The sequence below is a fragment of the Haemaphysalis longicornis genome, unplaced genomic scaffold (genome assembly GCF_048455015.1).
Source record: "Haemaphysalis longicornis isolate Haplotype H1 unplaced genomic scaffold, Haemaphysalis longicornis Haplotype H1 scaffold_6, whole genome shotgun sequence".
In the NCBI taxonomy this organism is placed as follows: Eukaryota; Metazoa; Arthropoda; class Arachnida; order Ixodida; family Ixodidae; genus Haemaphysalis; species Haemaphysalis longicornis.
Window position 1 is genome coordinate 16,517,202 of NW_027526407.1, and position 19,044 is coordinate 16,536,245.

A 19,044-nucleotide genomic window follows, 5' to 3' on the forward strand; every position below is an offset into this window, starting at 1 on the left:
TCTGCAAATAAACCCGGTCCGCGCTCCGCTCAGTTGCTTCATCGGTACTGCGCCGTCCGATGACTGGAAATGGACACCAAGGATTCCGTCAGCAAACTGGCTGGCACACCTTCAACTAGCGCCAGCCAGCACACTGTCAGAACCGCGAGCACCCCCGAAGAAAAGGCGGCACAGAGGAGAGCTCGCGACGCGGAACGTAAACGGCAGCGTCTAGCAGCGGATTCCTGTGGCTTCGAGAAAACCTGCGGCTTCGAGAACGAGAAGCCGCTTTGACGCGCCAGCGGCGAGCAGCTGATCCAGATGGCGTTCGGCAACGTGACAACGATTCGAAACGGCAGGGTCGAACAGCGTATTCCTCGGTTCCAGAACGAGAAGCCGCAAAACGTTCCCCAGTGCTCGATAAATAAAGATATTTAGTACGCTATTACACGTGTCTTTACCAACCAATTAACGCGCTGTAGTCCATGGCTTTGCATTCCGTCAGGGTTCCCACGTGGGAATATGGTGTAATTTTGTTGATGAACAAATGTGCAATACTTTATCTAGATATCAAATCCAAAAGTTTTTTTCCACGACCGCTCCATGACGCCGGAAGTGAACCCCAAACACCATGCTGCTGTAAGGTTAGCAGATGATCATGGTCACCCTTTCAACCCGGGTATTTGAAGATCACCGTCTACTGTGAAGTTGCTGCTCCTGACACCGACTCTATTGCGGAGAGTGACCAGAGTGACCGCGGCGTCTCCGTCGAAAGAAGAATTGCGCGCTTTAGGGATCGCAAATACCGCGTTATCGTCACTAATTTCAGAGGACTTCCAGCTTTAAAACATAGTTGTTGCTATTGGGTTCTTCGAAGAGACGCTTCGAAGACACGTTATTCGAAGTATTTCACGTGACCACGGTTGCGACTTTCAACACGCACCCGAAGATGCCTTCAAGGTTCTGAAACGCATGGGCATGAACGCGGCGCTTCCGCGTCAACAACAGAAGAAATTATAGGCTTTGCTGTGCCGCTACGGTGAGTTCGCTTTATTAAGCTCAAATTTAGATCAGGCAACTCTAACGCAGCCCCGAATTAAAACCGAAGATGAAGCCCGTTCTACCCGAGAGTCACCATACCGCGCGTCTTCCTACCTGAGGGAAGCCATCCAGACACACGAAGAAGAGCTCAGCGACGAGATTATACAACCATCAAAAAGCCCCTGGGCTGCGCAGGCTGTACTCTAAAGAAAAAAGACGGTACATTAGGTTCTACATCGACAGCGGCCTCGACCACCTCCGTCATGCGATGTACTTTTCCTCGAAGTATCGGAAGACAGCCCAGGCGCCACAGAAAGTGTGTCCTAAGACCGGCCCGTCTATGGCCGCTTTCTGGCATGTCCGGCCAGCATCCAGGTTCTGGCAGCCACTGATCATGCGATGAACGGCCAACATTCGGCAACCAGCGCTTCGGTATTTTTCCGTCCGCCCGTGTACGGACGTACAACGGCAGCTAACCGGCTGCCAGATATTCAGTTCTCTTACGGCTGCCGATGTTGAGAAAGAGAACAGCCGAAGTACGGTCTTAGGGCATCCGTTTTTTCTTCAGGAAGCGGTAATCGGCCGAAGCACGGCAAGCGGCCGGCCACCGAGTATCGAATTCTTGTGGCAGTTGGTTTTCGGCTGGAGACCGGCCGGAGTGCGGCCCTCGTGCATTCGCTTTTCTTACGGTGAACGGCAAACGTCCGGTGGCAGTTCTTCCGGCAACCGGATGACCGGCCGACGTACGGCCGCAGAGCGTACGTTTTGCATTCGGTGAGCGGTTTTCAGCAGAATCACGGCAAGCGACCGGACGCCGAATATTTGACAGCCGGTGTTCAAAAGGATAACGGCCGGCGTAAGGCCCCAGGTTATGCGTCTCGGCAAGCGTCTGGATGCCGAGAACCTGGCAACCAGTGTTTTGAAGGAGACCGGCCGATGTACTATCGGCGTCAAATGAAACGCGAAAAGGAAAATATAAACCTAACCTTAACGCATAAATCGTGCGATTTGTTTCCATGCAAGCCAAAATGACGCGTGGCTTAGTTCCCAAGCTAAAATTCCAGTAGAAATTTGTATCGGTCCAATAGAACTAATGTATTGGTCCTATAGGTGAGGCTATTGGTTCTATTTGAGTATCTATAGGACCAATACAAAATCTATTGGTTCGATAGAATGACATGTATTGGTCCAATAGACCAATTCGTATTGGTTCAGGACAAATAGCTATTAGGACCAATAGCTATTGGGATAGTGGAACCAATAGCTATTGGTTGTAGCAGCCTATGCGGCGCACGGTATACACCACCGGTGGTCAAAATTAATCTGCAGCCCCGCAAGCAGTGTTTCTGCCCGAAGACATTCGATCAACTTAACCTGCAAGCATTGTGCGTTTAGCACGCCTCAAAAATAACGTCCCTGTAGCGCTTAAAAATTTCCTGGTAGAATTAACGAGTTGCACCCGCGGGAGCATGTTGGATGCCCGCAATTTTTGCGACAAGCAAAAACGCCGCGCGTATGATTCTGTGCCTACAGTAGTTATATATTTTTTCGCGAGCGTCAGCTCTCGCCTTCCTAACCATTACCTCTAATTTTTCTAATCTCGTGCCGCTATAGTGCCGCGGACATGGAGGTAGAAAAAGTTAGGAGACGGCGCTACCGGAGAAACGTGAAGCCTATACATAAAAAGTAAAATCGAAGTCGGCTTAGGCGTCACTGCACCACGTGACCCCATCGTGCCGCCGCCGCGAGCTCTTCAATTTCGTCTGCTCGAAACTACTCTGCTGCCCGTTGTCGCGAAGCCTGATATATGTTGGTTTTTTTTCCACGGCTTTTGTCTCTGACACATAAGCGGCACTCCTGCCGCACGCGGGCATGAGATCACTGAGCAGGCAAATGCAGGAAGGACGGGGAAAAGCTACCGCCAACCAAACACGAGAGAAGCGCCGTAGTCAGAGACCGCCGCCGCCGCCGCCGGCCCACCCGACCATGGAGGTCACGTGCTGGGCCGACTTCGGCGGCTTGAGAAAGAGAAACGCGGAGGGAGCGGCTTCAACGGAGCTGGGCTTGCGAAGGCTAGCTGCGTGCCGTCATGCCGTCTCCTAACTTTTTCTTGCTCCATGGCCGCCATGGAGGAAGAAAAAGTTAGGAGACGGCGCTACCGGAGAACCGTGAAGCCTATACATAAAAAGTAAAATCGAAGTCGGCCCAGGCGTCACTGCACCACGTGACCCCATCGCGCCGCCGCCGCGAGCTCTTCAATTTCGTCTGCTCGAAACTACTCTGCTGCCCGTTGTCGCAAAGCGTGCTTTTTTTTCCACGGCTTTTGTCTTTCACACATACTCGGCACTCCTGCCCACACGCGGGCATGAGATCACCGAGCAGACAAATGCAGGAAGGACGGGGAAAAGCTTCCGCCAACCAAACACGAGAGATGCGCCGGAGTCGGAGACCTCCGCCGCCGCTGGCCCACCCGACCATGGAGGTCACGTGCTGGGCCGACTTCGGCGGCTCGAGAAAGAGAAACGGCGGAGGGAGCGGCTTCAACGGAGCTGGGCTTGCGAAGGCTAGCTGCGTGACGTCATGCCGTCTCCTAACTTTTCCTTCCTCCATGATGGCCGCGGAGCTAGCGGAGCGGCCATATTTGGTTTGGGTGCCGATTCAACGGCCGATTCTTAGGATGATTGTCGTACTTCATATGTCTGCGGAAAGTAAAGCCTACATAATCAAAATTATCACAAATAATTAAGCCCGCATTATAAAATTTTGCCATAAATTTAAGATAAAATACATTAATTAAAACTGCTCAATAATGCTTTTCTGACAATATGAACATGGCGGAGATGGCGGAGGTTTCGTATGCAAGACAAAGCAAAATGGCTTCTTCCATGTCCGGCGCTTCGCTTTGGCACGATCCCCGGCACGGGCGTTCATCTCAGCGGCCAGCCACCGTGTTTGTGAATTTTATTGCCACACATTGCATTTGCTAGTTTAGAAGTTACGAGGACATCGTCTGTGGAGCACTAGAACGTAAAGACACCTGCGACGTCGCTCGTATTCAAGGATTCTTGTCTTCACTCACGCCGAGGTGACGAACGTGCACGCATTACACAGCTCGGATTTTTGCATTTGAAGGTACGTACACATTTTTTTTCACCTTGATGCTGTAAAAGCTTTCGCTTTCCTGATAATTTTTTTTTGTTATAAATAGCAAAGCATGTCAACAAGCGGCACTCTAGTTTTTGGAAAAGCCGCAATCGATGCAACCATGTGTGAACTGAGCTCACTGACTGGCCAGCGTCACTGTTAATTATTGATAGGGACGCTGGCTAGTAAGTGAGGGGAAGCGGTTTGGCCGGTTGAGTAAAAATCAAGACAGACTGCTCCCATCCAGTACAGCTATCCTCGCTGGTGTCGTGTCGCAACTGCAACTGATTAGTCTGTCTTGAGCAACTGCAACTGATCAGTCTGTCTTGATTTTACCCAGCTGGGTAGGGGGGTGATTTGGCAACGCCTCCGAGGAGTACAAATACATGCAAGACTTTGTGTTCCGAATAACGACTGTGCATAAAGCGTTTCGTACAGATGAAATGAAGTTCCGCGGGTAATGTTTCATGCAGATGGAATCGAAACGGAATGTCTAGCTTTCGCAGCGTTCCATCCACATCTGCGTACTAACGTACCGTAGTTCGTTGGGGTCTAGCGGCGTGCTGCCGAACAGTGGTTTGTTTCGCTTGGACGAAATGCTAGACTCGCATATAAAAATGTGCAAATATTGCGAAAGTTTCTAATTATTGTCATACTGTTTTTGCAGGTCTTGCAGCTCTGACTCGAGGAATATATGCACCGAAAATTCGACAGCCTGTGGAACATAGTTGGGCAATAAAACTGCAGTCAACCAGCACTTACAGCTTTGTGGTATGTGAAGGATAGTGGGACTACATTGTGTTTAGAAACTTGCTGACATGGCCAAATGAATGCAATGAACTAAAGGCCTTGGCATGCATTTGGCCATATTTGAATTGGTGCTGCAGTGGGCTCATGATACCAATACACCTACAGGACTAGACCAATACACCAATAGGTACCAATACACCTATAGGACTAGACCAATACACCAATAGGTACCAATACACCTATAGGACTAGGCCAATATACCAATACACCTATAGATTGATACACAATTAGCTATTGGTGTCAATAACCCAATAAGCTATTGGTTTTGTATATTGATGATTTTTGCTAGGAAAGACAAACATGGGAAAAGTGAATTTCAAAATATACCAATAGCGTGCCATTATATGAAGTCTACAAACAGTATTTTTCAATTTTGCACGGTCTGGTTCATATTTTCGTGTTCGTGTTTCATTTGACGCCGATAGTACGTCGGGTTTTTCCTTCAGTGACGAAAAGGCCGCTGTGGCCGAGCGATGCAGACGCATTTTTATCTGCTAGGTGTTTCTACACTTTAATGAATGACCTTCATTTGTAACGCAGCAATGAGTGGTAGCAGGTGAACCGGCAAGGTGCAAGGCCTTATTGGACATCACCAGTTGACCTTTTAGGCCATCCTAATACATTTATCACCACAAGAATGTGCCATGCCAACGGGTCCACCTCGCCTCGTACTTTCCTCTCCTGTTCTCGCATTTTCCCTCTCAACATCACACTTTTCACTACCCCATCGATCTGCCGTACCTCCCTTTCACATCCCCTTCGCCTCACACTCAACAGTATCACCTCCTTTTATTCACTCCTCTCCCTCACCCATTTTTCTCTTCCCATTTCTCCCACCATCGATTTTTTTCTCTCTTGCTCGCCCTCGTATTTCAACTTTACCCAAATTTCCACACAACCTTCACCTTAACATTCCAGCTCTTCCCACTGCCCTTCCCCTCGTACACCCCTCACAACACTTTTCATCCCACTTTTACTGCTTTCCTTTTCCATTACGCTGCACTCACACTCCCCCTTTTATTTCTCTCGCTATCGTGCGTAATCTAGAGCTCCTGCTATTTCTGCTACCGCACTCCGTGTCCTCTATCACCAATTTCCCCCTGCTGCATTTTCTCATTTCTCTCTGGTCCATTTCATTTTCCTCCTCCTATCCCACTAAACTCCTCTCTTCCCCTCTCTCCATATTACTATGCTTCTCTCTCGCTGCCCCATCAAGTGATTCACCTGAGCGTCACACCACCCACAAATGACAGTCACAGGTCACTACATAGTAACCAGTCAGTGACCAGTCGGTCAGTGCAGATTTTTTAAGTCAGGTTACTGCTTGGTGGCCACCATTTGCTGGCCCACCAATGCCAAATTGGCCAGGGTACCATACTAGAGCATGCCGGTTCACCGTGTGACATTCACGGGCTGATTCAGGTGGCCGGGTCCGTAGGTGACAGACCGAGGGAAATTTTCGCATTTTGGTGGAGCCCGACTTAGCACGGTTTCAACGGTGCCTGCATTTGTCACCAACATGGCTATCCTAGTATAGATAAGACTGTGAAAGCCAAGTGTGACTGAAGTGACTTTTAAAAAGAAAACTAAAATCTTCAACTTTTTACGCCTAACTTCTGCTGATTCTCAAATGTCAAAAATTCATGACATTTACATGCACAATGTTTTTGTATTTTACCTATATATTTTGCACCCATCACTAACTGCACCAATTAACTAAGAACCTCTTCAAGTGCGCATATCCAACCTTATTATGAATTCCTTTCTACTTGCACATTTCATAACCTGATCGATTCGCCTAAGGTAGTTGAAATTTAATGTTTAATGTTAATGGGGTGGTGAAGATGCAACACAAGTGCACAATCCTTGTCCCTTAGCTGCACCCGAACCATCAAAATATTGACAATTACTCTGTTTAGAGGCACTTTTTTATTATTTACATCTCTCTATGGCTTGTTTCATCCTCAAGTGACATCACTGCTATGTCATAAATTGGCACTTCAGTGTCAGTGAACTCTAAAGGGCAGCTCCAGAAATTTTATCGTGTTCGCAATACTACTGAGTAAAAATTGCATATGTTCACCATGCCGTTGCTTAACGCAATGAATGGTGCGGACATAAACTTTTTACACTCCTTCGTATAAATCTCAAAATTTAGCTCCATCCAACCGCACCACACAGCCAGGGAAGCCGTTCCTGCTGGTCTAAGTCCTTTTTCCACTATGTCATACTGTTAATGTCACAACACACAATGCCTGCGGCCACATCTAGTTTGTTTAGTGACATTTTATTATTTCGTCCCAGATCAAGCTGACACGGGCTGCTTGCTGTGTGGTGGGTGGTAGTTGGTTTGCAACTACGCTGCTTGAGCTTTGTCAAGATCACCAGTCTGCTGCTGTCTCTTTCTGATGTGCGCCAAACTTCGGATAATTCTGGCAAAAGCTGTCCAGCACGAAAGCTTGCTTCCAAGAAACCGGAGCTAGGCTTGTTCGAAATGGTACTCTAATGAGGCTGTGTACCACAGGAGCTCAGAAAGAAAGCCGACACACAACAAATGTACCCGACTGCCTTGCAAACCAGTAAATGGCAATTGAAAAAAGTCAGCTTGAACACATTTAGCATTTTCATAATGTATGTAGCACATTTGACGGAAACAAAAATCAAAATTACGTAGGTTTTCATCCAGTCAAGCAGCGTGCAACTACTGACAAGAGTACCACATGCAGCAGTCTTGGCATAAGCTGTAAACTAGCTAATTTCCCATTTCAAAAGAACGAAACATACTGTAGAATTTAAGACAATTACCTAAGTACTGCAGCTACCAACCACATGTACAGTGCTTGTCTTGTATAATTCCCGTTCAAGTCATTACTATTATTATTGTATTAGCAGTTGATGAGGAACATTGCACAATTTTCACAGAGTGCTGTTTTTATTTCTGCATTGCTGTGTCAGCAGAGTGACCATAGGAGAGCACAGAACAACAGGGTGCAGATAGTGCATGGAGCGAGCTGCCCTCACAATGCTGGCCCTATAGCAACAGCGCCGACATGTAAAAGCGCGGCATGCATGCTGCTTGTGCCTTGACGGTTCTTGCGGCACCCACAATCGCTTGTGAGCATTATGGAATCGAGCCTGGAGTGAGTGCAGGGTGGCAAAGGTGGAAGAAGTGGGAAGTTTGACTAAATGCTGATACTGATGGGTAACAGGAGGAGGGACAAGCAGCCAAAACCACAGGTAAAATAAGCAAACCTGACCTCTCAGATACGTAGCGTGCTGTTTGGTGTACGAAAGCTGAAACAAAATGTGTGCATTGGGCTAACATCAAGAGGGAAAAGATGGTCACACTGTCCTAGACAATCAATGAATGTTGAATTTATTTACACTAATTCATCACTTCAAAAACGTGTACACAAGCACAATACAAAAAACATGCCCAATGTGACTTTTTGTCTAGTCCATCACAAACCATCCACACTACAAGCAGGTGGCTTGCCGTTACACTATCCCTTAAAAAGCCCATGCAGACCAAATATAAATTTTGTTTAATCATAAGGCTGTATTGACCAATATGACATTAATGCAAACTCTTAACAAATCATCAAGACGTTAAAGAATACAGGTGAAGTTACCACGCCCTTGTTGGGACTTATTACACTGCGAAGATTTCTTTTGACACTTGGCAGCCATAGACCAAAGCCACTGACAAAAAACATGACTAGGCAACTGCAGCAGTGCAATCGCCTTCATTTTTATCTTATCACTTAAATGCAAATGTGCAATTATTATTAATTGTGTGTTCAGTGTCATGTGTTTACGCTAAACACTGCTGGTGCCATGCAGCGCAAGACTTGGGAGGTTTTTATTATTACTGCCTGCCTTATTCGGTAAAGGACACATCCTTTGGAGATGGAATCAACTTGAGTGTGGTGTCAAAGATGACTTCTTTGAAATTAAAGTTTTACTCGCTCTTCATGGCCCTTTAAAAATCTTCCAAGGCAGAAGTACTCTAGCACCATATCTCTCCAACAAACTGACTGACACAATCCCCATGTGCACCATCAAGCAGTCATACAATTAAAACAAACATGTTTAGTGCAGTCTGTTTACCTCAAAAAACAAACTGACTTTTCACACTCATAGTGTAGGCAAGGCATTCACTTGCCCAATGAGAGGTGCTTCTCATAGCTATGAGGCATGTGTGAAAGGAGATAGATGAGAAAAAGAAAGTCGCGAAAATTCTTGTCACCGTCTAAAAGCCCAAAAAACTCTAAACTTGCCCTCATGTAGCGGTGCGTGTAGTTTACCTGTAAGCAAACAATGCTTGCTGGCTTTGTTTTTCAGCAGTGAGCAGACCCCGAATGGAGGGCTGTTGATGGCACAGTCTACTGCACCCCTTCAAAGCTGGGATTGGCAATGCATGACTAACGTTGACCGCTATGCGGTTTCAGCTCGTGCGTTTCTTTTCGTTCTCTTTCAAAACAGTTTTTTTTTCATCTTTTAATCTAAACATTTCCAAGTTCTCACTGTTGCAAATCAAGCAAAAACTCAATGTTATCAAATGCTCGCTCAAGCTGCTGTTCATGGTACCACATGATGCACAGCAATGTACTTGTCTGGACCTTTAAACCTTGTTTCATCAAGCCAAAAATCACACAAGTCCACTCCCTGAAACACTCCAACCTCAACAGACATCTAGTGTCCTGAAAACAACACTTTTGAGAACCGTACACTGAATGGATTGAATGCCTCAGTTTTTGTAATTGAGGCTTTGCTTTTGTTGGTGCCATTGGTATACAGCCAAACTGCCTCTCACAACAGCTTACTGAAAAAGACTACCGCGCACATATTGCAATTAAAACCCAAGTACAAAAGCAATTAACGTCGTTTCACTTGCCCAAAGCTGGGCTCAAGGTCGCAGATTGGAATCCCTGCTGTTGCACCTTTTATTATTATTATCTAGGCTCCACTTCTGTTCAATATTTCAACTTAATTAAAGATCACCCGCCACAGTGGCTCAGTGGCTATGGCGTTGTGCTGCTGAGCCCAAAAAAGTGGGTTCTATTTTTAGCTGCAGTGGCCACTTCTCTGACGGAGGCAAAAAGCGAAAATGCCCGTAGGTTCGAGCTTTCGGTGCATGTTAAAGACCCCAGGTGGTCAAAACTAATTTTGAGCCCTCCACTATGGTGCGCCTCATCACCTGTGAAGCATCTGCTCATTAAACCTCCTCATCAATCAGCTTAATTAAAGATCTAAAAGTGGTTCAAATTACTATGCCTCGCAGCCCAGGTGACCTTTGGAAACTAAAACACAAAAGTTAATTTGTCACTTCAGTTCACGAGTTTCTTGAATGAAGGATTGGGAAGCAGGCGTAGGCATTACCACTTGGGAAGAGACAGCACTTGGCCTTCATGTCGTAAAGTTCGCAGACAAAATTGTTGAGGGACAGTCGGCTCACCATTGCCACATCAAGCAAACTTGACCTACCTGCATGGATAAGTGTATAGGTCTTCCACAGAGCGAAAACGCTTCCCCACAATGCGCACTTTCCCGTCACAGCTCAGTATGTTCTCAACAATCGCAAACTTGCCAGTGTGGAGAAGGATGCAATTGTCCGGTTCAGTTGTCTTCAAGGTTCACCCATTGTACACTACTTCTCCAAACTGCCTTGCATTATTGACCCCTGCTGGAATGGGGCCTCGAATGTGTTCATGGGAAAGTGACCGTAGAACCTCTGCTTCGCTGTTTACAGAATTGTTCTCCATTATTCGCTTGTAAACTTGAGCCAATGGCCTGTTCCTAGAGCGGACAGCCCTCTTCAAGCTTCCCAGATAGTTTTCAAATGGGAAGCCTGAGAAGCAGTCCAAAGGACCAAACGGTGGAGCATCTTGTGCGAGATGCATAAGTCCGTGCACATTGTACACCAAAACAGTCTCACCATAAAGTTTCTCTGATCGCGCCTTTTCCACGAAGAACTTAAGCAGTTCTTCAGCATACGAAACCAGGTTGTTCGGGGAGTCTTTTGCGCACAAGATTCGGATCGCGACATGGAGGACTAGGAAGTGCTCATAAAATTCCTCAGTAAGCATTCCCTTTAGCACGCAAGGGCAGACGTAAAGCAAAAACAGCCTGGCTTCCGTTGCCTTCCACCTCTCCCCATCTTTCATTGGCCGAAGCTTTCTGCTGAAATCGCAAGGCGTATGCGGGTGCAGCAAAGAGATCCTTCCGTTGATAACAGCCAGCTGGGCATCTGATCAGCGGACAGTGTATGGCCCCTCAGCCCAGTACTCCACAAACTTTCGAACGACACCAAGCAGCACCAGGTGCATGTATTCTATCGGAAACTGCGTGACCATTTTCAAACCAAGCTGCTGCATTGGATAAACTCCAGTGTGATGCTCCTCTTGCAGTTGTGCATTGAATGATGCATCAGTCCGGAGAGGTGCGTTCGAATCGGGAAAAGTCATTGTGCCCAGCCACTTTCCTGTCTGAGTGCACTTGTCACACCCGTAGTATGAAGTGTGACCCTTGACACACTGCACAAATACCCTAGCAGGGTAATCACACACCACAGCCCGTATAATCACTTGGCACCGCTTTCCAGAGCACACAACACCCTCTCGTTGAACTTCACACATTTCTTTCATGAACTCATCGAGGTAGTCATCCAGGCTGGCAGGCTTCTTTACACCACAGAAAATTCCAATGGGGAAAGGTCCACTATCTTTGGTTTCTTCGACCATTGCCAGTATTGGCCACAGATAGCGGCTAGAGTTCTTGAACAGTGGCAGGCCATCGATGTTCAAAGTTAAAAGAAGCTGTTGCACGTCAGCCACACGCAAACCCGAAGACAGGCATTTGGCAAGTCCTGCCTTCAGTCCAAAGTGGACATATTCTTCCTAAAAACATCCTCCAAGCTATAGCTTTATATAACGTCAGAGAGGTTGTTCGCCCTGGCCTGACGCCTTCATTATTAAGAATTATAGTCGTTGAGATGGGTACAATAGAGCTAACGACAACCGCTCAGCACCGCCGGTATCGTCGTGAAAGCCGAGCTTGATTGAGTTCCCTTGGTGTCGCTAACAGCGTTCTGGCATCACAGGGGAGGTCCGGTTTCAGCTCTTTAAGAATCCGCAGCAAGTCGTTTAGGGCGGCATGAGAAATGTTGTGGGAGCCAGCAATATCATGTAGCTTGTCTAATAGACTGGTCTCGGAAGCGACAGATGAACTAGCTTGCTCTTCAAAAGTGCCATCGTCCTCAGAAGTGTCCCCACGTCCTTCGTCAGAGCAATCACCTTTAGACAAAACCCACGATGATGGAGTGCAAACTTCCTCCCGGTGGCTGTGGCTCCCAGGATCATCGCAGTCAGAGCTAAGGGTAGGCTTGTATCTGAAGTAGGGGACTTGAGCATCTCTTAGCCGACTTGCGGCGCGAGCTTTGACCCACCGAAGTTCCCGCCGCCTTGCGTTGCGATCAGCGGCGGCTCGCAACATCGCAGCTGGCAGAGAAACTCGCGGATGTTAACGGTTATGCCACAGATAAAGAAGTGATGCCAGCCGGAGCGACGATTTGTTTTCCGACTCTAGCTGTTGCCGCAACCAGGCGATAACGCGATATATATATATATATATATATATATATTTATACATATGTATATATTGTTACGAGGCAGATGCGGGCTATTTACACACTGTGCTTAAAAGCGATCTATATTCAAAGAATGAGGCGTATAGTCCGAAGCCGAGGATACAAGCGTAGCTCGAGCCAGTCTGTCTCTGCGCGACCTCTTCGTCTTCGCTTCGGCTTGCCTTGCGCGACCCACTGATGCGGCACGTACCCGTAGATGAACTGTACGATGGATTGACCACCAGGTGAACCAGTGCATTGACATGTGAAATGTCAAGAGGGCCGTGACATGACCCCCCTCCGGCGGAGAAGCGGCGTCTCGGCGCTTATTGAAATCGAGGGTCAGGGAACAGGTGGGGCCGCTGAGTAATACGCCTTGAGGCGGCCGACGTGGACGAGTTGAGCTGATGGGTCCAGTGACGGGGAGGAAGGAGCGGCGGGAACAATTTCGTGCATCACAGGTGTGACCATACGCTTATTCCGATAGGGGCCTTTGAAGCGAGGCAGCAGTTTCACGGAGAGACCAATGCGGCGGCAAGGGGTGCTGACAAGAACCAAAGAGCCGGGCGTAAAGTGGGCGGTGCGGTGTTGCTCGTCATAGCGGTGTTTCTGAGAGGACTGGGAAGCCGCGAGCTTGGCACGGGCAACCTGGCGGGCGACATCAGCGTGAGCGACAGCATCGCGGGCATATTCGGTAGCCAGAGGTGTCGCATCAGGAAGTAGGGTATCTAAGGGAAGAGTAGGTTCACGGCCGTAGAGAAGAAAGAACGGTGAATAACCGGCGGTGTCATGGCGGGAGGAGTTGTATGCGAATGTAACATACGGCAAAGTGACGTCCCAATCCAGATGGTCCGCGGAAACGTACACCGCGAGCATGTCGGTGATGGTATTGTTAAGCCTTTCCGTCAAGCCATTAGTGTGGGGATGGTAGGCGGTGGTCAGCTTGTGCTTCGTGTGGCAAGAGCGGAGGAGGTCGTCAACAACCCGAGATAGGAAGTACCGCCCACGGTCGGTAAGGAGCTGACAGGGAGCACCGTGTTCTAGGATGACGTTGTGAAGCAAGAAATCAGCAACGTCGGTGGCACAACTGGTGGGAAGAGCACACGTAATAGCGTAGCGGGTCGCGTAATCAGTCGCAACAGCGATCCAGCGATTTCTCGAACGAGAGAGAGGAAAAGGGCCGAGCAGGTCCAAACCGACCCGAAAGAAAGGTTCGGAAGGAATCTCTATCGGTTGGAGCAGTCCGGCTGGGCCCAAGGAAGGGTTTTTCCGGCGCTGGCACAGGTCACATGCCGTTACGTCGCGGCGGACTGATCGGTAGAGTCCGGGCCAGTAAAATCGCTTACGTACACGGTCGTAAGTTCATGCAACGCCAAGGTGGCCAGCCGTCGGCTCGTCGTGCAGCTTGATGGAGGACGTCAGATCGGAGGTGTTCAGGAACAACGAGAAGGTCGTCAGGGCTGTCTGCGCGAGAGTTCCGGCGGAACAGCACGCCATCGCGGAGCAAAAACGCGTTCAATGCAGGGTCTGACGGCATGGTGGTGAGACGTGCAATGATCGACTGCAATGATTGGTCGCGACGGTGGTGGTCGGCGATGTTGAGAAAGTCAGTTAGTGCAAGGACACAAGAATCAAGGTCGTTGTCCGCTGTATCAGGTTGGTCGACCGGTTGACGCGACAGGCAGTCGGCGTCGCTGTGGAGCCTACCAGAGTTGTAGGCCACGGAGTAGTCAAACGCCTGAAGGCGTAAAGTCCAGCGACCAAGAGGACCAGTGGGATCTTTCAAGGAAGCAAGCCGGCATAGGGCATGGTGGTCAGTTACCGCAGAAAAAGGCCTTACGTATAAATATGGGCGGAGTGTGTTCACGGCCTATACAAGAGCCAGGCATTCGCGCCCGGTTATCGAGTAGTTCCTCTCGAAAGGTGACAAAAGGTGACTCGCATACGCTATCACTCGTTCGAGACCGGCGTGTTTCTGAACCAGTACGGCAACTATGCCGTGTCCACTCGCGTCCGTGTGGACTTCGGTCGGAGCGGAAGGGTCACAGTGCGCCAGAATAGGTGGATTAGTGAGATGATTGACGAGTGTTGAAAAAGCGGAAGCTTGCTCAGGGCCCAAGGAAAACGGGTTATCGTGTCTAAGCAGATCCGTGAGGGGCCTGGCAATTTCAGCGAAGTTCTTGACAAAGCGCCGAAAGTAGGAGCAGAGCCCCACAAAGCTTCGAACTTCTTTCACCGATCGAGGAGCAGGGAAGTCTTTTACGGCTCGTATTTTATCTGGATCAGGTTGGACTCCGGTAGCGTCGACGAGGTGCCCAAGAATATTTATTTGGCGACAACCGAAGTGGCACTTTGAAGAATTGAGCTGAAGTCCAGCTCTGCGAAAAACTGCCAGGATGTCGGAAAGGCGATGCAAGTGTGTCACAAACGTGGGAGAAAAGACGATAACGTCATCCAGGTAGCATAAGCATGTCGTCCATTTAAATCCATGAAGAAGAGAGTCCATCATCCTTTCGAATGTGGCTGGTGCATTGCAGAGCCCGAACGGCATGACCTTAAATTGGTACAGTCCGTCTGGTTTTACAAAAGCGGTCTTTTCGCGGTCCATGGCGTTGACTTTAATTTGCCAGTACCCTGATCTCAGGTCAATGGACGAGAAATACGATGCGCCATGCAAGCATTCGAGGGCGTCGTCAATTGGAGGAAGTGGATAAACGTCCTTCTTGGTTATTTTGTTTAAATGTCTGTAATCAGCACAGAATCGCCATGAGTCGTCTTTCTTTTTGACCAGCACGACTGGAGACGCCCATGGACTAGAAGAGGGCTCAATAACATCTTACCGCAACATCTTCTCGACTTCCTGCTGAATGACGGTACGTTCGGCGTGGGAGACACGATATGGACGTCGGCGGATAGGTGTCGCATCACCAGTGTTTATGGGAAGTCTGGCCCACATGGGAAGTCTGGCCACATGGGAAGTCTGGCCCAACGGACGGTTGTCCAAGTTGAAAATGTCCCGATATGACGCTAGGAGACAACGGAGCTGATGGGCTTCCGGAGGTGGAAGGTCCGACGCTATCATGTCCATAAAATCAGCGGTAGTTCGTGAAATGTCCCGTTGGCTATCCGTAGAGGATTCAGAGTCGTCAGTTGTCACCACGGAAACTTCACATTCAGCCAAGGGCATCAGTGTAGCAAGCGACATTCCACGGGAAAGGACTTGGGTGGAGAAACCAAAGTTCAAAAATGGGAGGCCAATTTCGTTCTTCGCGACACTCACGACTGTATAAGGAAGGGTCACGTTGCGTTCAAGGAGTATATCGGTGACGGGTGAGACAATGTAGTCACCATCTGGAACTGGCGGGCACGACGATAAACGCACGTAGGTCATGGCCTTGGGAGCTAATCGAGCATGTTCGGTGCCGCAAAGCGGGTAAGTGGGCGTGATGTCATCAAGGGGTGTTGTGGGAAGCTCAAGACGTAAAACCCCGCGGCGCAGTCAATGAGGGCGGCGTGTTCTGTAAGAAAGCCCAGTCCGAATATTATGTAGTAAGGACATGTGTCCAAGACGGTGAACAAGACAGCGATGTCGTGTCCGGCAATTGCGACGAGGGCGGTACACATTCCGGCTACGGTGGTCGTTCCTCCGTTGGGGACTCGTATGGCACGGCATATCGCGGGCGTCATAACTGTCCGAAGAGTGCGGCGAAGCTTCGAACTCATGAATGAAATATTGGCACCTGTGTCGACTAAAGCACTAACACGAACCCCGTCAACGCGAACATCTATCAAATTGGGTCTTGGAACCAAAGTCAACACAGGATTTGCAGGCCGGGTCGTTAATGCAGCATCACCTCCGGGAGCTGCACTGGCTAGTTTTCCGAGAGGGAGGTCGAGAAAGTGGGCGGCGGAGTCTGGCGGCGGGGCTGCGGCGAACGCGACTGGCGACGCTGAGGTGACGGCGAGCGGCTAGATAGGTTGCGTCGTGTGTTGTCGGGTGCGAAGGGCTGCTGAGGACGTGGCGGAAAACGTCGAGGGTAGTCCTCGGAGTAGCTGTTCTCGGGAAACCGTTGACGCCTAAATGGCGACCAGCTGCTGCGGCAATAACGGGCGACGTGTCCAACGCTATGGCAGTTGAAACAGATGGGGCGGTGATCGGCTGTTCTCCATTCACCAGGACTGCGTCGTCGGTAGCGCGGTAGAACATAGTAGCGCGGCGGGACATCAGTACGGGGCGAAGGGGTACGGAAGCCGACGCAGGGATCCTGGCGTCCCAACGCACAAACTGAGTGAAGGCCCAGGGACGTGATCTCGACTCTAACAACGACTTGGATGAGAGAAATCGTGGGGCCGTTCCGGTCGTACGCGCAGTGCTGAGCGACTGGAGCCATAGCCTCGATCTCACGGCGTACTATTTTCGTCAGGCTCTCAGTCTGGGCCTCCGTGCTAGGCGTCAGCGTTGTGCGTGGTGGCACCGACCCATCTTGACACCACGACGTTGCCGCCGTGTGGGGCAGCCGAGTAAACTGGTGGGCAATGCGGCGGCATTTGGCCTCCTGAAAACGTCGGCATTCGTTAAGAATGGCGTCGATTGTAGCGGCATCCTTACACATCAGCAGATGGAAGGCGTCATCTGCAATGCCTTTAAGGACGTGGCCTACCTTGTCGGCTTCCGACATTTCGGGATCAACCTTTGCGCAGAGGGCCAAAACATCGTGTATATACGTGCTATACGATTCAGTGGCGGACTGGGACGCGAAGCGAGCTGTTGACGTGCGGCGAGCTGGCAACCCACGGGGCTGCCAGATATTTTGCGCATCTTTACTTTGCAAACGTCCCAGCTGGTCAACGTGTGCTCGTTGGTGTCATACCAGGATTTGGCTGTGTTTCTTAGATGGTAAGGTAGGTTAGCCAGCATTATTGTACTATCCCACCTGTTATGGGCGCTGGCACGTTTGAACTTGCGAATCCATTCTTCCACGTCGGTGTCGTCCTCACCGGTGAAAAAGCCTGGGTCACGGGGCTGAGAAACGATGATGAGGGGCGCAACGGGTGCGGTCTCGTTGGCAGGAGGCATCGTGCGTCGACGAATGTGTCGCCCTTTTCGAAGATCCGTGGTGTGGTGCGGCTGCGCTGTTGACAGGCACAGGGACAGGAACCGCAACCTCCACCAAAAGATGTTACGAGGCAGATGCGGGCTATTCACACACTGTGCTTAAAAGCGATCTATTTTGAAAGAATGAGGGGTATATTCCGAAGCCGAGGATACAAGCGTAGCTCGAGCCAGTCTGTCTCTGCGCGACCTCTTCGTCTTCGCTTCGGCTTGCCTTGCGGGACCCACTAATGCGGCACGTACCCGTAGATGAAATGTACGATGGATTGACCACCAGGTGAACCAGTGCATTGCCATGTGAAATGTCAAGAGGGCCGTGACAATATATATAGTAAGGAAACGAGTGGCTCGTTGAGGAAATACAGAAAGTTAGGTCGGCAGTCTACAACTCCAAAGCAGGCATAGAGGTGTGGTTAGGCTCTTTTTTTTTTACTACGGTTAATGAAGTTAATATGTTTTTCAATATACAGAAGAAAAAAAAGAAAGAAAAACACGAGCGTGTTTTTCTTTCTTTGTTTCTTCTGTATATTTAAAAAAATATTAACTTCATTAATTGTAGTAAAAAATGAGTCTAACCACACCCCTATGCCTCCTTTGGTGTTGTAGACTGCCGACCTATGTTTCTGTATATATATATATATATATATATTTGGTAAGGCATTCGACATGTAATCGAAAGGCGTGGGTTCGGTCCCCACTCTGGGCGCGTGTTTTTCTTTCTTTCTTTCTTCTGTGTATAAAAAAAATGTTTACTTCATTAACCGTAGTGAAAAAGAAAAGAGCCTAACCACACCCCTATGCCTCCCTTGGCGTTGTAGACTGCTGACCTATCTTTCTGTATATATATATATATATATATATATATATATATATATATATATATATATATATATATCTATATATATATATATATATATATATATTTATATATATATATATATATATGTATATATATATATATATATATATATATATATATATATATATATATATATATATATATATATCAAAGTTGCAGTCCTTATTGCCAGTGCTGTTTGGCGTTTTAACAGTGTTTTATAGTGCCGAATGAGGTATGATTGCATTTTTTTTGCAGGAATAAATAACTGAAAATTCAAGTCGAGAAAAAATGCGCCATTTTTTCCGGAAGCGGGAATCGAACCCACAACCTCTGCATAACGCGTGCGGTGCTCTACCATTGAGCTAGTTCCGCGGCGATTCCCTTCTCGACTACACGGCGGGGTTTTAGTATTTACGACTGCTCAGAGCCCGGTCAACTAGCGCCGCCCCTCGACCACCACGGGAAGACGTAGAACGTCTTTTCCCAGCG

At 48.6% G+C, this 19,044-nt stretch overlaps 1 pseudogene; it reads right to left on the reverse strand.

Moving 5' to 3' along the window:
- Positions 1–10,309: 10,309 nt before the first annotated feature.
- Positions 10,310–17,084, reverse strand: LOC144142921 (uncharacterized; annotated as a pseudogene).
- Positions 17,085–19,044: the final 1,960 nt, after the last annotated feature.